The sequence below is a fragment of the Panthera leo genome, chromosome B1 (genome assembly GCF_018350215.1).
Source record: "Panthera leo isolate Ple1 chromosome B1, P.leo_Ple1_pat1.1, whole genome shotgun sequence".
Lineage (NCBI taxonomy): Eukaryota > Metazoa > Chordata > Mammalia > Carnivora > Felidae > Panthera > Panthera leo.
The window spans coordinates 132,204,944-132,225,237 of NC_056682.1; the positions used below are offsets into that span (position 1 = coordinate 132,204,944).

At 40.3% G+C, this 20,294-nt stretch overlaps 1 protein-coding gene across 1 annotated transcript in view; it reads left to right on the top strand.

Annotated features, from left to right (window-relative positions):
- Positions 1 to 1,051: 1,051 nt before the first annotated feature.
- Positions 1,052 to 20,294, top strand: part of ABCG2 (ATP binding cassette subfamily G member 2 (Junior blood group)) — a 130,934-nt gene continuing 111,691 nt past the window's right edge. The window contains exon 1 of the mRNA XM_042935935.1: positions 1,052 to 1,210. The gene's annotated coding sequence lies outside the window, so the exon portion shown is untranslated. The remainder of the gene's footprint in view (positions 1,211 to 20,294) is intronic.

Consider the following 20,294-nt stretch of genomic DNA (forward strand, 5'->3'; position numbering starts at 1 on the left):
AACAGTGCCTAGCTGATTCTTAGAATCATCATTACTTATTTTTAATATGTATTTAAATTATCCTTAAAATTGTATTTGCAAAGTTAGCTCTATTTGGTTTAGAATAAACCTTGCAATAAAATTTCAGCCATGTCTATGGATTTATCAGCATTTCTTTTAAACGTACCATTGATGAGGAAGTTTGTAATTTTGCACTACTTTTTACCTTTAGGCCTTGCCCATATACAATCGCATCACTAGTATAATGCACACATGCTTTGCTTAATTATATTCCAGACAAGATATCTCTGCTTTGCCATGCTTACAACACAGCAAAATGGTCAACTGTGCAAATGTCCTATTATTTCACTTGACATCATCATGTTTTCAGAATACAAAATGCCTATCTAATATGGTCTTACCTTCCTATTCTATTTCTGGCTTAGAAAAGGAGAGCATTAGCAGGCTAGCGTGTTCTAAATATAGCCTCTGTCTCCTCTTCGGATCTCTGGTGGGTCTTTGCCCTGAAACCTAACACTGTCTTTGCTTTGTTTTCTTTCACTTCCTTTCAAATCTGTTGTCTTCCTGCTTGTACTTTTTTGCCAGAAGGCAGGGCCTATGAGAGGAGACCCCCCGATTTCGTCAGAGCTGGCAAAAGACAGGAAGTTTACACAGAGCAAAACTATTTGCTAGGATTGGTTTTGACCCTTCCTCAAGTTGTTGCTTGTGTCAGAGATACTGTTGTCAGGATTCTGTCGTGCAAAGAGAAAGATAAAAATATCTTTCTGACTCGTGCATTTTCTCCCTTTCCCATCCTCTTGCCAGGAACGCTGGAAATGGATCCCAGGCTGATTGGAGGCATTAGGTCATCAGTTTGAATCCCAGTGGTCGAGAAAGAAATGTGGGTAATAACTAGCTGATGGTGGAGAAGAAAGGAACTCAAGGAGGTATGAGAACCGTTCATTTTACCCTGGACATTTCCTCAAGGCTAGTTTTTCTGGAAAGCCTCCGTCTTCCTGGTTGTTGCAGGACCTGGCTGAGGAACTGTTCCATTTCCTCTCTGATTCTTTCTCTTGCCTCCTGAGGACTGGCAAAGGGAAGGTCCTGGAACTTTAAAGAGCTGCAGTGTCTATGGGAGAACCTGTAAGGAGAGAAGTCTTCTCAGTATCACCACTTCCTCTCTACCAAGGCTCGGGCTGCTTTCCTTCGAGCATCACACATCAAAAGTGAAGTGAGTCATCTGTTTTTAATTTTTCAAGTGTTCAAACTAAGTAGAGAATCTTGGTTCTATTTTTGTATGGGCTTTAACAAATTCGTCACATAAACCAGTACTTCTCATACTTTAACGTGAATATGAATCACCTGGACATTTAGTTAAAAAGCAGAGTTCTGTGGGTCTGGTTTGAGCCTGAGACCCTGCATTTCTGCAGGCTTGCAGGCAACCTCAGATCTGCTGGTTCATGGACCATGCCTTGAGTAACAAGGCCTTAAATCCTCTAGGCTTTTTGCTTTTTGGGGGAAAAGGATTGGGGGATGCTGGTGGAATGAAGGGACTTAACCCAGTACATGATTCATGTAGAGCACCTGAAAAGAAAATCAGTCACCTTCCCTGCCCTGGTTGTACCTGCTTTGGCAGACTGTCTCTAGAATTTGGGGTTTCTGTTAAACAGGTTCTAGATGTGGGAAGCAAAGTCACCCCAAGTGAGAGAGAATGTTGGGCTGCTCCTTACACTGCATGGGTCACATTCAGCAGAGCCAGAAATCTTTAAGTGTTGTAATTTTTGGGATTAAGTGTCCATGTCATGCCTCAACCAGTATAGCTACTGGTCACTTTGAACATTTCAGCTTCAATTAAAAATTATGCGTTCTTGAAAAATAACTGGTGTCCCTACCACCTACCATTTCGAGGTGAAGAGTGTAAGATACAGGAATCTATTACATGGTTTAAAGTCAGTTCAAGTAAGGAATATAATTAATAGGTTTTGTTTTCTTATGAGAGGCCTTTAAACTCTCCCAATAGTAGCTCCATCTTAAGTGATTCACATTTATCTGAAAGTCACTTTTAATCCAAGAGACAATCCAAAAGGAAAAAAATGAATAGATTGGAAGTGTACCTATTCTGTCCCTAGTTGAAGGGAGAAAATAGCAATGGGAGAAAAGAAGGGGGAAAGAAAAGAGAGTGGTGGCCTGGGATATCCTAGCTTTGCAAAATGAATAAAAGAAACCCACCCTAGATATCAAATTCTTACCCACACATGCATGAGAGTCCTTCCAGAATGGTAGCTTGTGTCTTCCTCAGCCAGAGAAATGTGCTAGAAGCAGAATAAGTAAATATAAATTTTGTTGTTTTGATGAATGAACATGCTGAAACTATTTGTCATTAAGTTGAGGATTATGCAATGGAATCAAAGTTCAGAGGAATAGACAGGCCTGGTGAAGCCCAGGATGAACCCATTCAACCATCCAGAAAGGGGAGAATTGCTTCTGTTTGAAATAAACTTCAAATAACATTTCTTTCTATTATGGAGTATAACCAGAGGTGATATTTAAAATTTTAACAACCTGAGAGGCACAAACATTGACCAATCAGAACAGAAGCTACTGTAAACAGCCCATATAATAGCAAATGCTAGGCCGTAAGAATGCACAGGACTGAATATTGGCCTAAGCTATTACAGGTTTTAATGAAATATTTATGGGAGGAGAAATTATAAAGCTACTGATGAGTTCAGAGATATATAATGATATTCCTACTACCATCTGCCAATACTCTGGCCCCATTTTCTCAGTGAGGACACTTCTCTCTTTTCCTGTCTTGTCAAGGCCAGAGCAACCCCTCATTTCAGCTGTGTATCTCGTACAACCTACACTAAAGAGAATTCTCTTAAGTCACTGCAAGACTCGAACTCCTATCCACTTCCTGAGTAGCAGGGAAGATGCATCTATTCTATTGTAATGAGTTGCAGCAGAAAATGAACCACGTTATCCTTCCATACAAAGCATTGTCACATACATTATCTCACTTGATTTTCACAAACATCATGGGGTATAGGTCAAGGGGATTACTATTTTACCCTGACAGTTAAGAAATTGAGGCTCTGGTTAAGCAATTGCTAAAAGACACACAGCAGGTTAGTAGGTGTGTGGATTTGACCTGGGCCTGATTGCTTGAAGTTCAGGTTTATCATGTACTTTTACTCATCCTTTCAAGCATCCTCTCAGGACCTTTGACAACCTATATTGTTCTGTAGTAGGATCTTTTTTTTATGACATAATTTGAAAGCTTTGTACATTAAAAAGAATTTGCTTTCTACTTCTTTTGTCAAAATTATTCTCATGTTTGTCTTAAGCTTTGCCTCCATTAAGGCCTTTACTGCACAGGAATAAATGTTTTAGAGCAGTGAATCTCAAACTTTGTCATGCTTAAAAATCACCTGGGGAGCCTGCTAAAACTCAGATTCCTGGGCCCTACCTCCAGAGACTCTGACTCAGTGGGTCCGGGGTCAGGCCTGAGAATTTGCACTTCTAATAAGTTTCCAGATGAACCTAATGCTGCTAGCCAGAGACCATGCTTTTAGACTATGGGCACAGCTTCAGTATTTTTTTATTTTATTTTATTTTATTTTATTTTATTTTATTTTATTTTATTTTATCTTTTAATTTTTTTTAAGATTCTGTTTTTAAGTAATCTCTACACCCATCATGGGGCTCGAACTCACAATGCCAAGATCAAGAGTTGCATGCTCTACCGACTGAACCAGCCAGGCACCCCTTCAGTAGGTATTTTAATATATATTTTTTAATGTTTATTTATTTTTGAAGGAGAGAGAGACAGAGAGTGAGCGGGGGAGGAGCAGAGAGAGAGGGAGACACAGAGTCCAAGGCAGGCTCCAGGCTCTGAGCTGTCAGCACAGAGCCTGATGGGGGACTCGAGCCCACAAACCATGACCTGAGCCGAAGTCGGATGTTCAAAAGACTGAGCCACCCAGGTGCCGCAGTCAGTATTTTAAAATAACATCTTCATGGTTTAGTGAGGGAGCTTAATGTGCTTAATAGCACAGATTATAGAGCCAGAATTCCTGAGTCTGAATATTGATGCCCTCACTTATACAAGCTGTGTAATTCTGGGGAAGTTAACCCTTCTGTGCCTCAGTTTCCTAATCTGTAAAATGGAGACAATGACACTACTACCTTAGAAGAGAGTTGTGAGGATTAAATGGCTTAGCAGTGCCAGGCTCTCTCTATACAAATTTGCTCTTTTATTACTGAGTCTTGCTCAATTCATAATTATACTTTACAATGGAAACAAGAGCAACAAGAATTCACACACATATCAGACGTTCTTTGATGTAGATGTTACCCATGACTTAATCATGAGCCAAACGTGCTCTTATGTTATTTGTGTGAGTCGATGTCCCAGGCTGTCAGTTAGCACTTCCCACCAAGGGGAGAGAGAGCAGACAATGCTGAGAAGTTGGGAAGAGCTTGGTCATTCAGGGCCTTTTGTGTCATCCTCAGGATTTGGACTTAACTCTAATAGTGATGAAAGCCATCAATATAGTTTGAAGGTGGGGAGTACAATCATAATTACATTTTAGGAGTTTAATGCTGCAGTTTGGAGGGTAGTTTGGAAGATGGTGAGGCTACAGGCAGAGGCTGTTTGAATGGACTGTTTGTGATCATCCTGGAGAGAATTAATAAAGGCTTGAACCAAAGCAGTAGGGTAAACTCAGAGCAGCTCCCATGGTTCAGGTGATGGAATGGAGCATATGTCATGAATCAGAAAGGAAATTTGATCTGTACTAAAACTCCTTAGCTTACACCTCTTCCCTATATTGAAACCCCTTGAGGTTGAGGACTGAGCCTAACTCCTATGTAGTCCCAGCCTCTGGCTCCCAGTAGGCCCCTGATAGATGTTTGGTGAGTGAATGGGTGAGGGAGAACAATCAAATCCTCTTGTGGTCTATAGGTTTCTGTGATCTGGCTCTTACTTATCTCTCCAATCTCACCTTTCTCCTCTCTCACCTTTATTCTGGTCACACTTGCCTTCCTTTGGACCTTTGAAAATGGTCCAACTGTGGCCTCCAGCCCAGAGTGTCAAACTGCTGCCTTTGGGGCAAATCTGTCCTGCCACCTGTTACTATAGATACAATTTTATTGGAACACACTTGCGACCCTTTGAGTGTGTCTTGTTTATGGCTACTTTAGTGTTATAATAGCAGGGTAGAGTAATTATGACAGAGACCACATGGCCTGTGAAGCCCCAGATATTTGCTATCTGGCCCTTTACAGAAAAAGTTTACTGATCCCTACTCTAGTTCTTTGAAATTGCTGTGACCTCTGATTTAAAACTCTAACCTCGACAAAACGACATTAATCAAAAAACTGTGGTACTGACATAAAGAAGAACATACAGACCAATGAAATAGAGTGGAGAGCCCCCAGATAAGCTCTAATGTGTGTGCACAAACGATTTCTGACAAGGGTGTCAAGACCATTCAATGTGGAAAAGACAGTCTTTTGGAAAAAATGGTGCTAAGAAAATTGGACATCCACGTGCAAAAGGACTGTCAGACCCTTATCTTGCACCATAGAAAAAATTAAGTCAAATGAACCACATGCCTAGACATGAAAGTAAAGAGTACAAAACTCTTAGATGAAAACATAGGAGAAAAGCTTCATGATGCTGGATTTGGCAGCGATTTCTTGGAAATGATACCAAAGCACGGGCAACAAAAGAAAAACTAGATAAATTGGACTTCTTCAAAATTAAAAACTTCTGTGTATCAAAGGACATTACTAAAGTAAAAAGACAACCCACATAATGGCAGAAAATATTTTCAAATCATCTAATAAGGAGTTAATAATGTAGAATATATAAAGAATTCCTACAACTTAACAACAAAAGCCAAATGACCCAATTAAAAAAGGGTGAAGGACTTGAACAGACATTTCTCCAAAGACGATATACAAATGGCCAATAAGCACACGAAAAGATGCTTAGCATTACTAATCACTAAGGAAATATAAATCAAAACCACAGTGAGATACCACTTCATACTCAATAGATAGCCATAATAATAATAATATAATAAAAGGCACAAAACAAGAGCTGGTATGGATCTGAAGAAACTGCAACCTTTGTGCTTTGCTGGAAGGAATGTAAAACAGTGTTAGCTGCTATGGAAAACAGTTTAGCAGTTCCTCAAAAAATTAAACATACAATTACCATATGATCACTTCTGGGTATACACTAAAAGAATTAAAAGCAGGCACTCAAATAGACATTTTATACTTCTATTCATAGCAACATTATTCACAAAAGCACAAAGATGAACACCAGAAGAATACCACAAATATGGTATAAATTTACAATGGAATAGTCATCTTAAAAGTTCTGACACATGGATGAAACTTGGTGATATTACGCTAAGTGAAATATGCTGGTCATCAAAGGACAAACACTGTATGATTATACTTATATGAGGTACCTAATAGGAGTTGAATTCATAGAAACAGAAAAGAGAATAGTGGTTGCCACTGGGGCCACTGGGGAGTGAGGAGTTATTGATTAGCGTGTGCAGAGTTTCAGTTTGGGGAAATGAGAGAAGTTCTGGAGATGGGTGGTGGTAATGGATGCACAACAATGTTAATGTACTTAATGTCACAAAACTCTACTCCTAAAAAATGGTAAATTTGGGGGTGCCTGGGTGGCTCAGTCAGTTAAGCGTCCGACTTCAGCTCAGGTCATGATCTCACAGTTTGTGAGTTCAAGCCCCACATCGGGCTCCTCATTGAGAGTGTGGAGTCTGCTTGGGATTCTCTCCCTTTCCCTGTCTCTCTGCCCCTCCCCTACTTGTGCTCTCTGTCAAAATAAAATAAACTTTAAAAATGGTAAATTTTATGTTATAGATATTTTACCACAGTGCATGGCTGGTTCTTATTCAGTTTTCAGCTTAAAAAGTGGTATTTCTTCAAGGAGGACTCCCATTACTCTTTGTAACTTCCTTGTATCACATATCACTCTCTGAAGTGACTATATATATATTTGATCATCTGTCTTCATAGAATGTAAGCTTCCTGAGGATAGGGTCTTTGTCTAAGTCAAAGCTATATCCTAACACTTAGTTCTTGGCACATCATAGATGCCCAGTAAATATTTGTGGAATAAACTACAGTATACTCTTGAACATCATGAGTTTGAACTGTGGGAGTTTACTTATACATGGAATTTTTGGATAAATATATTGGAAAATTTTTGGAGATTTGTAACAATTCGAAAAAAACTCATAGATGAACTGCATTGCCTATATATATCAAAAAATAAAGAAGTTAGATACGTCATGAAAGCATAAAATATACGTAGATACTATTTTGTCACTTACTACCATAAAATATACACAAATGTATTATAAAAGGTTAAAATTTATCAAAACTGATGCACACAAATGCAGACCATACATGGTGCCGTTTACGGTCAAAAGAAATGTAACCAAATGCGAAGATGCAGGATTAAATCATAACTATGTAAAATTAACTGTAGCACATACTATACTATGCAAGAATTTTGTATCCATCTCTCCTAGCTGTGATGGTGAGCTTAAGTGTTGCCAGTATCCACTTCGAATGCTGTTCGTGATGATGGTCTTCATATGACTGGGTTTTCTCTCCAGTATATTGTGAATCACAGTAAAATGTTTTCTCTTGAGGTTCTTGCATGTTTTTCACCATGCTTAGTGCCACACTATAAACCTTGAATAGTGCCATGGGACCCATGCAAAGTGCCACTAGTGATGCTCAAAGTGCTTCTAAGAAGCAGAGGAAAGTCATGACATGACAAGAAAAAGTTGAGCTGCTTGATATGTACTACATGTAGATTGAGGTCTGCAGTGTGGTTGCCTGCATTTCAAGATAAATGAATCCAGTGTAAGGAACATAGTAAAAAAAAAAAAAAAAAAAAAGGAAATTCATGAAGCTGTCACTGGAGCTACACCAACGGGGGTGAAAACTTTGTACTTGTTGCAAAATACCTTTTTATCTCCTATTGAAATGCAGCTCTTATTTGGGTACAGGATTAGTATAAGAAAGGCGTACCTATAGACTCAAATATGATTTGAGAAAAAGTGAGGTCATTATATGAAAACTTGAAGCAAAAGGAAGAAGAAAGATCTAAAATTGGAGGATTTAATGCCAGCAAAGGATGATTTGATCATTTGAACAAGAAGTTTGGCTTGAAAAATGTCAAGAAAGCAGGAGAAGCACCAACCAAGAGGCAGCCAGATGCATTCTCAGACACAGTTTAAAAAAATCACTGAGGGGGTGCCTGGGTGGCTCAGTCGGCTGAGCATCTTGGTTTCAGCTCAGGTTGTGGTCTCACGGTTTGTGAGTTCAAGCCCCGTGCTGGGCTCTGCACTGGCAGTGTGGAGCCTGCTTAGGATTCTCTCTCTGTCTTCTACCCCTCCCCCACTCACTCTGTCTCTGTCTCTCTCAAATAAATAAAATAAAACTTAGAAAAAAAAGTCATTGAGGAGAAAGGACATCTGCCTTAACAGGTTTTTAATGCAGACCAAAGTGCCCTATTCTGAAAAAAGTGTCACAAAGGACATTTATTAGTAAGGAAGAGAAGCAAGCACCAGGATTTGAGGCAGGAAGGCATAGGCTAATTCTATTTTGTGCAAATGCAGTCGGGTTTATGATCAGAACTGCCCTATCTATAAAGTTGATAATCCCCAAGCCTTGAAGGGGAAAGATAAACACCAGCTGCTACTGTTTTGGTTGTACTACAAGAAAGCCTGGACAAGGATTGGTTCCTTTTTCTGGATTTGTTCCATCAATACTTTGTTCTTGAAGTCTGGAAGTACCTTGCCAGCAAGGGACTGCCTTTTAACATTCTTTTGATTTTGGACAATGCCTGTCTACTCAGAACCCCATGAGATGTTGAAGCGGTCTACTTGCCCTCAAACACAATGGCTCTAATTCAACCTCTAGATCATGGAGTCATAAGGATCATTAAAGTTCATTACACACAGTACTTTAGGGAAAGGATTGTCAATACTATGGAAGAGAACTACAATAGAGAGAATATCATGAAAGTCTAGAAGGATTACATCATTGGAGATGCCATTGTTGTTACAGAAAAAGCCACGAAAGCCATCAAGCCCCAAACAATAAATTCCTGCTACAGAAACTGCCCAGATGCTGTGCCTGACCTCACAGAGTTTACAACAGAGCCAAGGAAATCATGAGAGAGATTGTAGATATGGCAAAAAAGGTGGAGGGTGGTTGTGGTGAAGGGTCTCAAGATCTGGATCTTGGGAAATTTAAGAGCTAACAGACATCACACCAGAGGAATTAACAGAAGACGACTCAATGGACATGAGTGCTTCCAAACCAGTGCCAGATGACGAGGAGGAAGATGTAAAAAAAGCAGTGCCAGAAAACAGACTGGCATTAAACAATCTGGCAGAAAGTTCTGACTATCCAAGACTGCTTTGGAGTTCTTTTACAGCATGGAACCTCTGTGATATGGGCACTGAAACTAAAACAAATGGTGGAAGAGGACTGGTAGTATATAGAAACATTTTTAGAGAAAGGAAGAAGCATGAAAGTCGGACAGAAATTACATGTGTTTCCATAAAGTTGCACCTAGTGTGCCTGCCTCTCCTGCCTTCCCTTCTACCTCCCCCATCTGTGTCTCCCCTGACACAACAAGACCAACCAACCTCTCTTTCCTCCTCTTCAGCCTACTCAACGTGAAGATAAGGAAGACCTCTGTGATGATCCACATCCACTTAATGAATAGAAATAATCATCATGATGTACAGTTACTAAATATCTGTTGTGTATGTCTGTGTGTGTCTTTTTGTGAAGATCTAGTAACTGTATAACAAGAGCTGTATTGAGACATTTCGTGTCATTATCATCATTGCCTGAGCGTTCATCATTCATCATGTAGAACATTGTGTGCAAGAATTGTATGGAAGTGGATAGCCTATCCTTACACAGGCATAACATGAGTGATATTTAATGTAAAATTAATATTGTGCTGGCTTTCTTACTGTTTTACAACTTTGCCTTCAGCAGATTACATTACTGTACTGGATGCTTCTCTGTCTCTGTCTGTGTCTCTCAGTCAGAATAAGTATATATCAGCCTATCATTACAAGTAAGTGTTTTTTTAAAAAAATGTAACACTGTTTTCAATACTGTATTATGGGGGGACACCTGGCTCAGTAGGTGGAGCATGTGATTCTTGATCTTGGGGTCGTGAGTTCAAGCCCCACACTGGGCCTAGAGCTTACTTTTTAAAAAGGGGACAAAAAAAAAATAATAAAAAAGGGGACAATACTGTATTATGAATATGACTATAATGCTATATGCCATAAAAATTTTATAGTGATTGATTCATTAGTATATTAGCTAGGCTATCACGAAGCAATCATACTGGTTACACTAGGCTACCACAGAGCAATCATACTGCTGCTTCTTCATTATCAATGCATGATTATACTGATAAATAAAAATAATTTCTTTTTCACATTATCTTTTCATTTTTGTTAATTTTTGAAATGTTCATTTATTTTTGAGAGAGAGAGAAAGACAGAGCACAGATGGGGGAGGGACAGAGAGAGAGGGAGACACAGAATCCGAAGCAGGCTCCAGGCTCTGAGCTGTCAGCACAGAGCCTGACATGGGGCTCAAACTCACAAACGGTGAGATCATGACCTGAGTTCAAGTCAGACACTCAATCGACTGAGCCACCCAGGCGCCCCTATCTTTGCATTTTTAAAGTCTAGTTTTAGTGATATATATAACATCTGTAGTGTTTTGTATCATATAAGATAATATTGAGGTGCAGCCACTCTGGAAAACAGTATGGGGGTTCCTCAAAAAGTTAAAAATAGAGCTACCCTATGACCCACCAATTGCACTCTAGATATTTACCCAAAGGATACAAAAATACTGATTCAAAGGGATACATGCACGCTGATGTTTATAGCAGCATTATCAACAATAGCCAAATTATGGAAAGAACTCAGATGGCCATCAATGGATGAATGGATAAAGAAGATGTGGTATATAAATGCAACGGAATATTACTCAGCCATAAAAAACAATGAAATCTTGCCATTTACAGTGATGTGGATGGAGCTAGAAAGAATAATGCTAAGTCAGAGAAAGACAAATACCACATGATTTCGCTCATATGTGAAATTTAAGAAACAAAGAAATGAGCAATGGAAACAGACAGAGAGACAAACCAGGAAACAGACTCTTAACTATAGAAAACAAAATGATCAGTCCAGAGGGAGGGTGTGTGTGTGTGTGTGTGTGTGAGTGAAATAGGTGATGGGGATTAAGGAGTGCACTTGTGATGAGCACTGGGTGCTGTTGGGAAGTTTGAGTCACTGTATTGTACAACTTAAATTAATATTACACTGTATGTTAACTAACTGGAATTTAAATAAGAACTTAAGGGGCACCTGGGTGGCTCAGTTAGTTAAGGGTCCAACTCTTGATTTTGGCTCTGGTCATGATCTCATGGTTCGTGTGATCGAGCCCCATGTCAGCCTCTGTGCTAGGTGTGGAGCCTGCTTGGAATTCTCTTTCTCCTTCTGCCTTTCCCCCTGCCTCAGTAAATAAATGAATAAATAAAAACTTCTAGGAAAAGGCAATATTGATGTAGACACTGAGAGATTTTTCATCTTATAAACAATGTAAATTTAGAGTATCAATAAATACAGTACAGTACTATAAATGTATTCTCTCTTCCTTATGATTTTAATAGCATTTTCTCTAGCTCACTTTGTTGTATATAATGTATGAAATATGTGTTAATCAAATGTTTATGTTATCAGTAAAGCTTCCGATAAACAGCAGGCTATTAGTAGTTAAGTTTTTGGGGAGTCAAAAGTGGTATTTTCATCTGCAGTGGTGGTGGGTACCCCCAACCCTCAAGATGTTCAGGGGTCCATTATAATAAAACCAGCTTAATGAGAAAAAGAGAAAGGGCTCCACCTGGAGGTCGTATTAGTAAGTGGGTTCTGTGGGAGTTTTAAAAGTACAATATTCAGGGGCGCCTGGGTGGCTCAGTCGGTTAAGCGTCCGACTTCAGCTCAGGTCATGATCTCATGGTCCGTGAGTTCGAGCCCCGCGTCGGGCTCTGGGCTGATGGCTCAGAGCCTGGAGCCTGCTTCTGATTCTGTGTCTCCCTCTCTCTCTGCCCCTCCCCTGTTCATGCTCTGTCTCTCTCTGTCTCAAAAATAAATAAACATTAAAAAAAATTAAAAAAAAATAAAAGTACAATATTCAAAAATCAAAGCCAAACTGAAAATCTAACTTCAGTAGTATTAGTTGTGATGGTGGCATGAAAGGGCCTGAGAAAGAAATGAATCAAACGTATTTCTGTAAAGTATTTCCGTATGAAGTCCCTTCTTTCCATATTAACTCCCTTCTCAGTCTCCCAATTCCTAGACCTTCAGCAATTCCTCTCCTTCTTCTGCATGTATCCTCTATTCATTTACTTCCTGTCTATGGCTGCTTTCATGCTACAGTGCCAAAATGGAGTGGTTGCTACAGCAACTGCATGGCCCACAATCCTCAAGTGTTTACTCTCTGGCCTTTTACAGAAAAAGCTTGCCAACCAATCCCTAATGTAGATAAAGATAATAGACTAGATATGTTTATTTACTATTCCTCAAGAACTTTCATGATACTCATTCAAATCAATTTATAAATATTTTTTGAGTGCCTACTATGTTTCAGGCACTGTCCTAGGCACCAAGGGTAGAAGAGTGAATGAAATAGAGAACCCTGCTCTTGTAAAGTTCACCTTCTACTGGGAGAAGACAGATAATAAACAATAATGAAATCAATAATATAGTATGTTAGAAGGTGAGAAGGGCTAGAGAGAAAAGCATTGTAAGGGAAGGGGTAATCAGGAAGACAGAGGGAGATTTTGCAATTTTAAATAGAGTGGAGGTGGGATGCCTGGGTGGCTCAGTCAGTTAAGCATCTGACTCTTGATATTGCCTCAGGTCATGATTTCTCAGTTTGTGGGATCAAGCCCTGCCTCAGGCTCCGTGCTGGCAGCACAGAGCCTGCTTGGGATTCTTGCTCTCCCTCTCACTCTGCCCCTCCCCTTCTCATGCCCTCTCTCTCTCTCAAAATAAATAAACAAAAAATAAAAATAAAAAATAGAGTGGAGGAAAGAATTTAGGTAGAGGAAATGGAGGCAGGAGAATGTCTAGCATGGTAGAGAAACACCTTAGGAAGTCAGTGTGCATAGAAGAACCATTCTTTTCCATGGTCCCCACACCTATGCACTCTGGCTCTGTGCAATATTGGCTGCTGGTTTATAGCATACATCCTGTGCTGTAGGACAATATCCTAGCATTACATGGGGTACCAGCTGGCCCTACAATTGAAACTTCAACAGGCCAGATCACTGTTCTATCAAGCTTCTGCAAGATGGAGGACTTTGAAAGCATGAGCCTATCTCTAAACCTGTTTTTTCATAACTTATGACCATAGTCAGAGACAGTTATATGGGATACCATGGCAATGGATTAGACATCCTGTAACTTCAGGATACTAGGGATGGCAGAAGCTCTGTAGGCAAGGAAAGTAAATTTTTACCCAGAATATGAAGCTATCCCTGAAAACATAAATAATGGTTCCCTTTATGATGAGGAGAGTTCATCATAACCAACTGCTACTACGTAGTCACCTGCCACCCTGGACATTGGTACTGTATCAGTACCTTAGTATTGGCTTCTGCTGTTGACAGATTGGGCACTCAGCAGTAGTTAAAGGCAAAATGGTCTTGGGGAGCTAAAAACCATGTTGTTATCTCACACTTCCTTCCATGCTGCTATGGCCACTTTGTGTGTGGATGTGTTAAGCAAGCATTGGGATGCCTGGAGAAAGAGGCTTCCTTACATTCGCAAAATAGATCCTCTTGATTATCTGATTTTTGACAGCCTTTGCAATCATGGATACCCTCTATTGGATATATACTTGACACTTAAATATTCTCACATTCCAAGAGGCCCATATGCAGTCCATCTTGTCATCTAGCTCCTAGCTATCTGTCCAATCCAACAGCCACTGCCCATAAATAATTATAGGTCTTTGTACCTCAGGCCATAAAACAATCAACCAGATGTACTCCTCAAAGTTCTGTCTGCTTGGGGAATTTCTGTCAATCATGGTTTTCTGTGGTCATGCCTAAATGGGTCATAGTACAGTGAACATTCACTTTTTGTCAGTGCAGTATCAGGTAAAGATCCATCTGAAGACTAGGCCCATGCTTCATTCCCTTCTGTGAAATGCTCACTGGGAAGTCCCCAAGAGGACTCCCACATAGGTTGAGGAAAAGGCAAGAAAGTGGTAGAAAAAGATATCTTAGTAGTTGTAGCCAAGTGGTTATGCACATTCCTTGTGCTCCTGGACCTGCTAGGACCTGGTCTCCTATATACTACTTCCATATGACAGTGGAAAAGTTGCTGTGCACACGCAGCTTTGTGGCTCATCATGGGAAGTTCAGTGTATGCGGCCATGTGGTAGTGTGTGGTAATGTGTTCGGTCTCAAAAACTTGGACCAGTAGCAAGCCAGGAGCTCCTTTTCAAGGGGAGAATATATGTCATAAGAGGAGGTGTGGTCTTACTAAACACCTAGAGGTCTGTGCTGTGACAATCCCACTGGAGCCTGCCTCAAGCCATATATACAATCTTTCTCTACAACAATATACTTCTACTACCATTTGGTCTACCAAATTGTTGTCACTCCATGTCCTAGGGCTCAAGTAGCAAGACAGCTTCTTTTGAAACTTCAAGAAGTTTCTTATACCTGACTCCACTCAAAAATGGTAGCTTTACAAATTATCAAATGAAATGGTTCGGAGCAACATGCTGCATGTGACATGTGTTGCTTCCAAGTTTGAAAGAAGCAAGTATGGTGGGTTTTTGTTTTGTTTCTACTTCATGGTGTGAAGTGCAAGGTACAGAAGCTTACGTCTCATTTTATAGAGGGCTATCCTAATGTTCCCCAAATGATGGAGCCTCCACAAATATCACTGGTGTAGTAGACCTATTAAATTTTATGGAATTTAACTCCCATCCTTTGACATATATGTAAATAAGGTATTTTTGATACTTGTTTCTTCCTGTTGGCCAGATCCAATTGGCATAATGACATTAATATACAGAATTGGCCTGATGTCCTCTGGGATATCAAGACAATCAAGGTTCCTCTCAACTAAATTATGATGGTGGGAGAGAGGCTATAGCTCTGGGAAATGAACATAAATGTATACTGTTTTTCCTGATATGGAAATAAATGCAAATTATGTTTAATTTTCCTTATTGATTAGAAAGGAAAATAAAACATTTGATAAGTCAAGAGTTGTATACCAGGTACCAGGTGCTGTGTTGATTGTCTTCACTAGAGAAAAAACATCTTGAGTGGCTGCTGAAATTGGGATTACTACCTGATTAAGACCACAATCATCTAATGTCATTCAGTATGATCCATCTGACTTTTGTACCAGCTAAACAGGTGAGTTACCTAGCAAGGGTGGAGGAATCACCACGCCAGTATCAGAAATTTTTGTTGTTGGTATTAATCCCTGCAATTCTCTCAGGATGTGGTGTTACTTTTAGGTCCATGTCTTGGTACAGAGGAGGCAGGAGTGGGAGGGCAGCCCCAGGGGATTCTTTGATGCTTCCTGCCATAATTGTTGTCACTCCATGTGGGGTCCAAGTTTAGACTAACTTAGGCCAAGATACCATCTATCTGCTCATCTCCATAAGTTGCTACTCTGAATTTTTGAACCTGGTGGCACATTGTGTCCCTGGGAGTCAATGTCATTTAGGAAGCAATATCTAATAATTCCCAGAATCATTGGGTATTTCCTTTCCTCTAGTGTATAGTCACCCAGCAAAAATCTCTGGGGCAATACTCTTTAAGGCTTCTCCCTGGACCAGCGACCATTAGCACCACTTAGAAACTCATTAAAAATGAAAATTCAGAGGCACTGCACCAGCCCCAGTAAGTCAGAATCCCTGGGAATGGGCCTTTAAGAATCAGTGTTGTAATGAGTTCCCAGCACATTTAAAGAGGCAGTGTCTTAGATCAGTAGTTCTCTACAAAATGATTTTACCCCTCAGGTAGGGTTGACAAATAACATATAGGGATCCCGATTAAATTCGAATTTCAGATAAAGAACAAGTATTTTTTTTTTTAGTATAGATATCTCCATGCACTAGTTTGAATCTGAAATTCAAATTTAATCTGTGTTTTTATTTGCTAAATCTGGTAACCCTACTCTCCAGAGGATATTTGGTAACGTTTTGGCAAACATTTTGGTTGTCACAACTGGGGAAGAGGGTAGGTATGTGTGCTACCGGCATCTTGTGGGTAGAGACTAGATATGCTACCAAACATCCTATAATGTACAAGATAACCACCTACAACAAAGAAATACCCAGGCCAAACTGTCAGTAGTACAGAGGTTGAGAAATGCTAGCTTGGCAGAAGATTTGTGGCATACGCCTATGGCTGTGTCGCAGGATCTTTTCTCAGAAGTACCCAGATTTTCCCCTTCATTGAAGCTCTTAGTCTCCAAAATGACTTAGGTCTGGATATTGGGCACAAGGCATACTTTGGCAACTTGGGTTAGGTTCCACCTAACAGACTTAGGTCTTTTTTTCCACATACGTATGTTAAGCAGCATCTTAGCATGCTGTCAGTTTATGAACTTTTGGGACTCCAAAATCAGTTAGCCATTGGCACAAAGCACAGAAGGTCAAAACACTGATTTTTTAAACTTATTTTTTTACTAAATTTTTTTTCTTTAATTTGAGAGAGAATTTTTTAATTTGCTTGAGTCAGGGAGGGGCAGAGAGAGACAGAGATAGAGAATCACAAGCAGGCTCCACGCTGAGCCTGGAGCCCAACTTGGGACTCGATTCTACAACCTTGGGATCATGACCTGAGCCAAAATCAAGAGTCAGACACTCAGCTGTCTGAGGCACCCAGGTGCCCCAAAACACTTATTATATGCCCCATCTGTGGCTTGTTGAAGTCATTGCCCCATATTGTTTCTAACAGTCCAGCACTCTGCCAGGCCTTCACCACACCGAATCCCTCTATCCTTATTGATATAAGGATACATTTGCACTGCAGCCTCATCTGCCCATATCTCTGAACTGCAGAGCTCTGCAGGGATGCTGGTGCTTGCCTCACTAATGCATTTCCTAATGTCTTGGTGTCTTTTAGACCTTCCCAGAGGGGTGTAGTCAGGGGGTGTTTGAGGAGGTTGCATATAATGGATCCATTCTTATTTTCCCGTAACTTGGCATTCCTTTGCCAAGAGTATGCTAGAGAATATCTGGCATTTCAACCTCATTAACTCTGTGTTATTGTTGAATCCAGGCTTTCATTAGCCGACAGTTTCAAACAGGTAGCACTATCCCCAGTCTTCCAGTCAAAATGTTATATTCCTAACCCTGGAGGAGTACACTTACGTCAATGCTCTTGGCTTAACTGAATATATTTTATCCCCATTGGCTTAACACTTTTAGAATCTATATGCTCAGCTGCTCCCCAGACTTCTGTTGATAACATGTTGGCAAAATCATGTAACTCTGTTAGGGAATAGGCTGCCCCCGCCTAGGCCAGGCTCCCACTGCTCTCTTGGGGGTATCGTTCCAATTTCTTTTGCTGCATGACCAAACTCTCTAAAACCTAGAGGCCTAACCAGCAAGTTGTTGTTATGTCTCATGGTTCTGATTAAATGGATGTGAGAGAGAATGGGAGAGGGATTGATTGGAGAAGGGAATATAGAGAATTCTTTTGAAGAGTTTTGTTGTAAAAGAGAGCAGAGCAATATAGCAGTGGTCATAAGATGTGAGATGAAGAAATATGTTGTTGAAGATGAAAGAAAAAAACAACATGATTGTATGCTGCTGGGCATGATCCAGTAGTAAGAGATAGATATAGTAGTAAGAGATAGATACATCAGTATATAGTATATAGATATAGGTAGTATATATACCTATTGGCTATATCCATATCAATATCAGTATGCGATGATATATAAGAGAAAGGAGATGGGATTTACTGACAAGTGGAGACATTGTCTCAGGCCTCAGATGAATAGGACATTCATCTAGGCCAGAGTGATAAGAGGGAAGGCAGAGTATGCTGGCCAATAGGCAGATATGGTAGAATCTAGAAGTCTCTTTTGCTTGCTTCAGTTTTCTCAGTGAAGTAGGAAATAAGGTTATCAGCTGAGCTACCTGGATAGCTCAGTTGGTTAGGCATCAGCTCTTGATTTTGGCTCAGATCATGGTCTCACAGTTCATGAGTTCAAGCCCCACATTGGGCACCACGCTGCCAGTGCAGAGCCTGCTTGGGATTCTCTCTCTCTCCCTCCTCTTCTTCCCCTCCCCAACTCACACATGTGTGCACACTCTCTCTCAAAATAAATAAACAAACTTAAAAAAATTAAAAAAAAATTAGATGAATTGTTATTCTTATGTGTTTTTCTCCCCCCACATTCGGCGGCAAGGATATAGGCGAAGAGTGGGAGAGATCTGGATTTAAGGAGAGTTTGTGGTTTGGCCACACAAATGGCAATGCAAAAGAATAACAAGGGAGTTTGAGGGTGTTTGCTAGGGTATTATTATAATGAATGATCATGGAATTTCATCTGGTATGGAGACTAAAGTGAACAGTGAGGGATGAGGCACAGTGAAGTATTAGCAAAATTAATGGATTGTACATTTTGTGGTGGTCAAAGGTTTGTTGGAGTGGGGTTACTAGGAGTCAGGTGGAAATATGGGATTTGGTGGTCAGAGAGCAAGACAGATAAGATGGCACCGGTAATGACAGTGTCTATGGTGTGACTGGGAGTGTCTGACTGAAGCAAGGTGGAGAGCAAGGACGTTGGAGGAGAGGTTAAGGTAGTCAGGGCCAGCGTGGTGGGAAAATTACCTATGTGTGTATTGAATTTACCATGAAGCAAGACAGACGTAGCATTAGAGACAGTGGGCATGTACCAGGGACTAAAGTTACTGATAAATGGGGCAAGCGAGTCCTGGAGTCTAAAGATAGCAGCAACTGTGAGAGGCAGTCAGTGATAAAGTCTGATGACATGAAATTTGAAGCTGAGATCTTTGTGTGGAAATTAGTAGTAGATGATCTACTTTGGGATGTTCACATTTTGTGGTGGTTTGTGGTGTGAACATGCGATATCAGAATGTGAAATTCCCCAATGTAACCTCAAGGAAAAGGTTTCCATAAAGCCTTTTCATGCTTTAAACACAAGAGGGCGCCAGAGTCTAGCAAGGCTAGGATTATTTTTGCCTTTCCTCCTGCCAAAGCCAGGACAACAGTTACTTTTGAGAGTGAAAGCGGACACAATTAATACTTACTTGGGGCACTACATGCAAACTGGGACTTTCCTATGCAAACTGGCACATATGCTCACACTCTGCTCTGCACTATATAAGCATGGCCAGTTTAATTATGAGCTAAGTCTACACTGAGAGTTCTAATTCCAAAAATCGCTGTAAATATTTTTGACACACAGATTAGAAAGACAAAAATTACCAAACCTACTTTTATCTTGAAGAGGAGATCAAGAAAGACTTTCTCCTCCACCCCACCTCCCTAATGATGTTTATTGCCTCTCCCACTTTTCCCCTCAGGGCATCTGAGTTTGACTTTAAAGTAAGCCAATTGCTGTAGTCCCCCAAAGAATCTCAGGCATTCGAAAGTAATCCAAAGTGTTCTTTAAATTCCTGTAGTGCTTGGGGTTCCTGGGTGGCTCCTTTGGTTAAGCATCTGACTTTGGCTCAGGTCATGATCTCACGGTTTGTGGGCTTGTGAGCTCGAGCCCTGTGTCGGGCTCTGTGCTCACTGCTCACTGCTTGGAGCCTGCTTCAGATTCTGTATCTCCCTCTCTCTCTCTGCCCCTCCCCTGCTCATGCTCTGTCTCTCTCAAAAATAAATAAACATTAAAAATTAAAAAAAAAAACTTAAAAAAAATTCCTATAGTCCTTTTCTATATATCACTTATCTTCTGTATTACATAGTTTTAAAAAGAAAACCACAGGCCCAAAATGGAGTCACTTACGTTAAGAGCCCCAGGTCAGTAAACCAAGACTTAATATCCAATCTAACTGTAGTTTTAGCTCCACCAGGAATATGATCTTTAACCAGTCAACATACATTTTCCTGGTTGGTCCTAGGAACTTTACTCATAGATCCCTCTGTTCTCTTTTGGAGGAACAGTGCTTCTTTACTA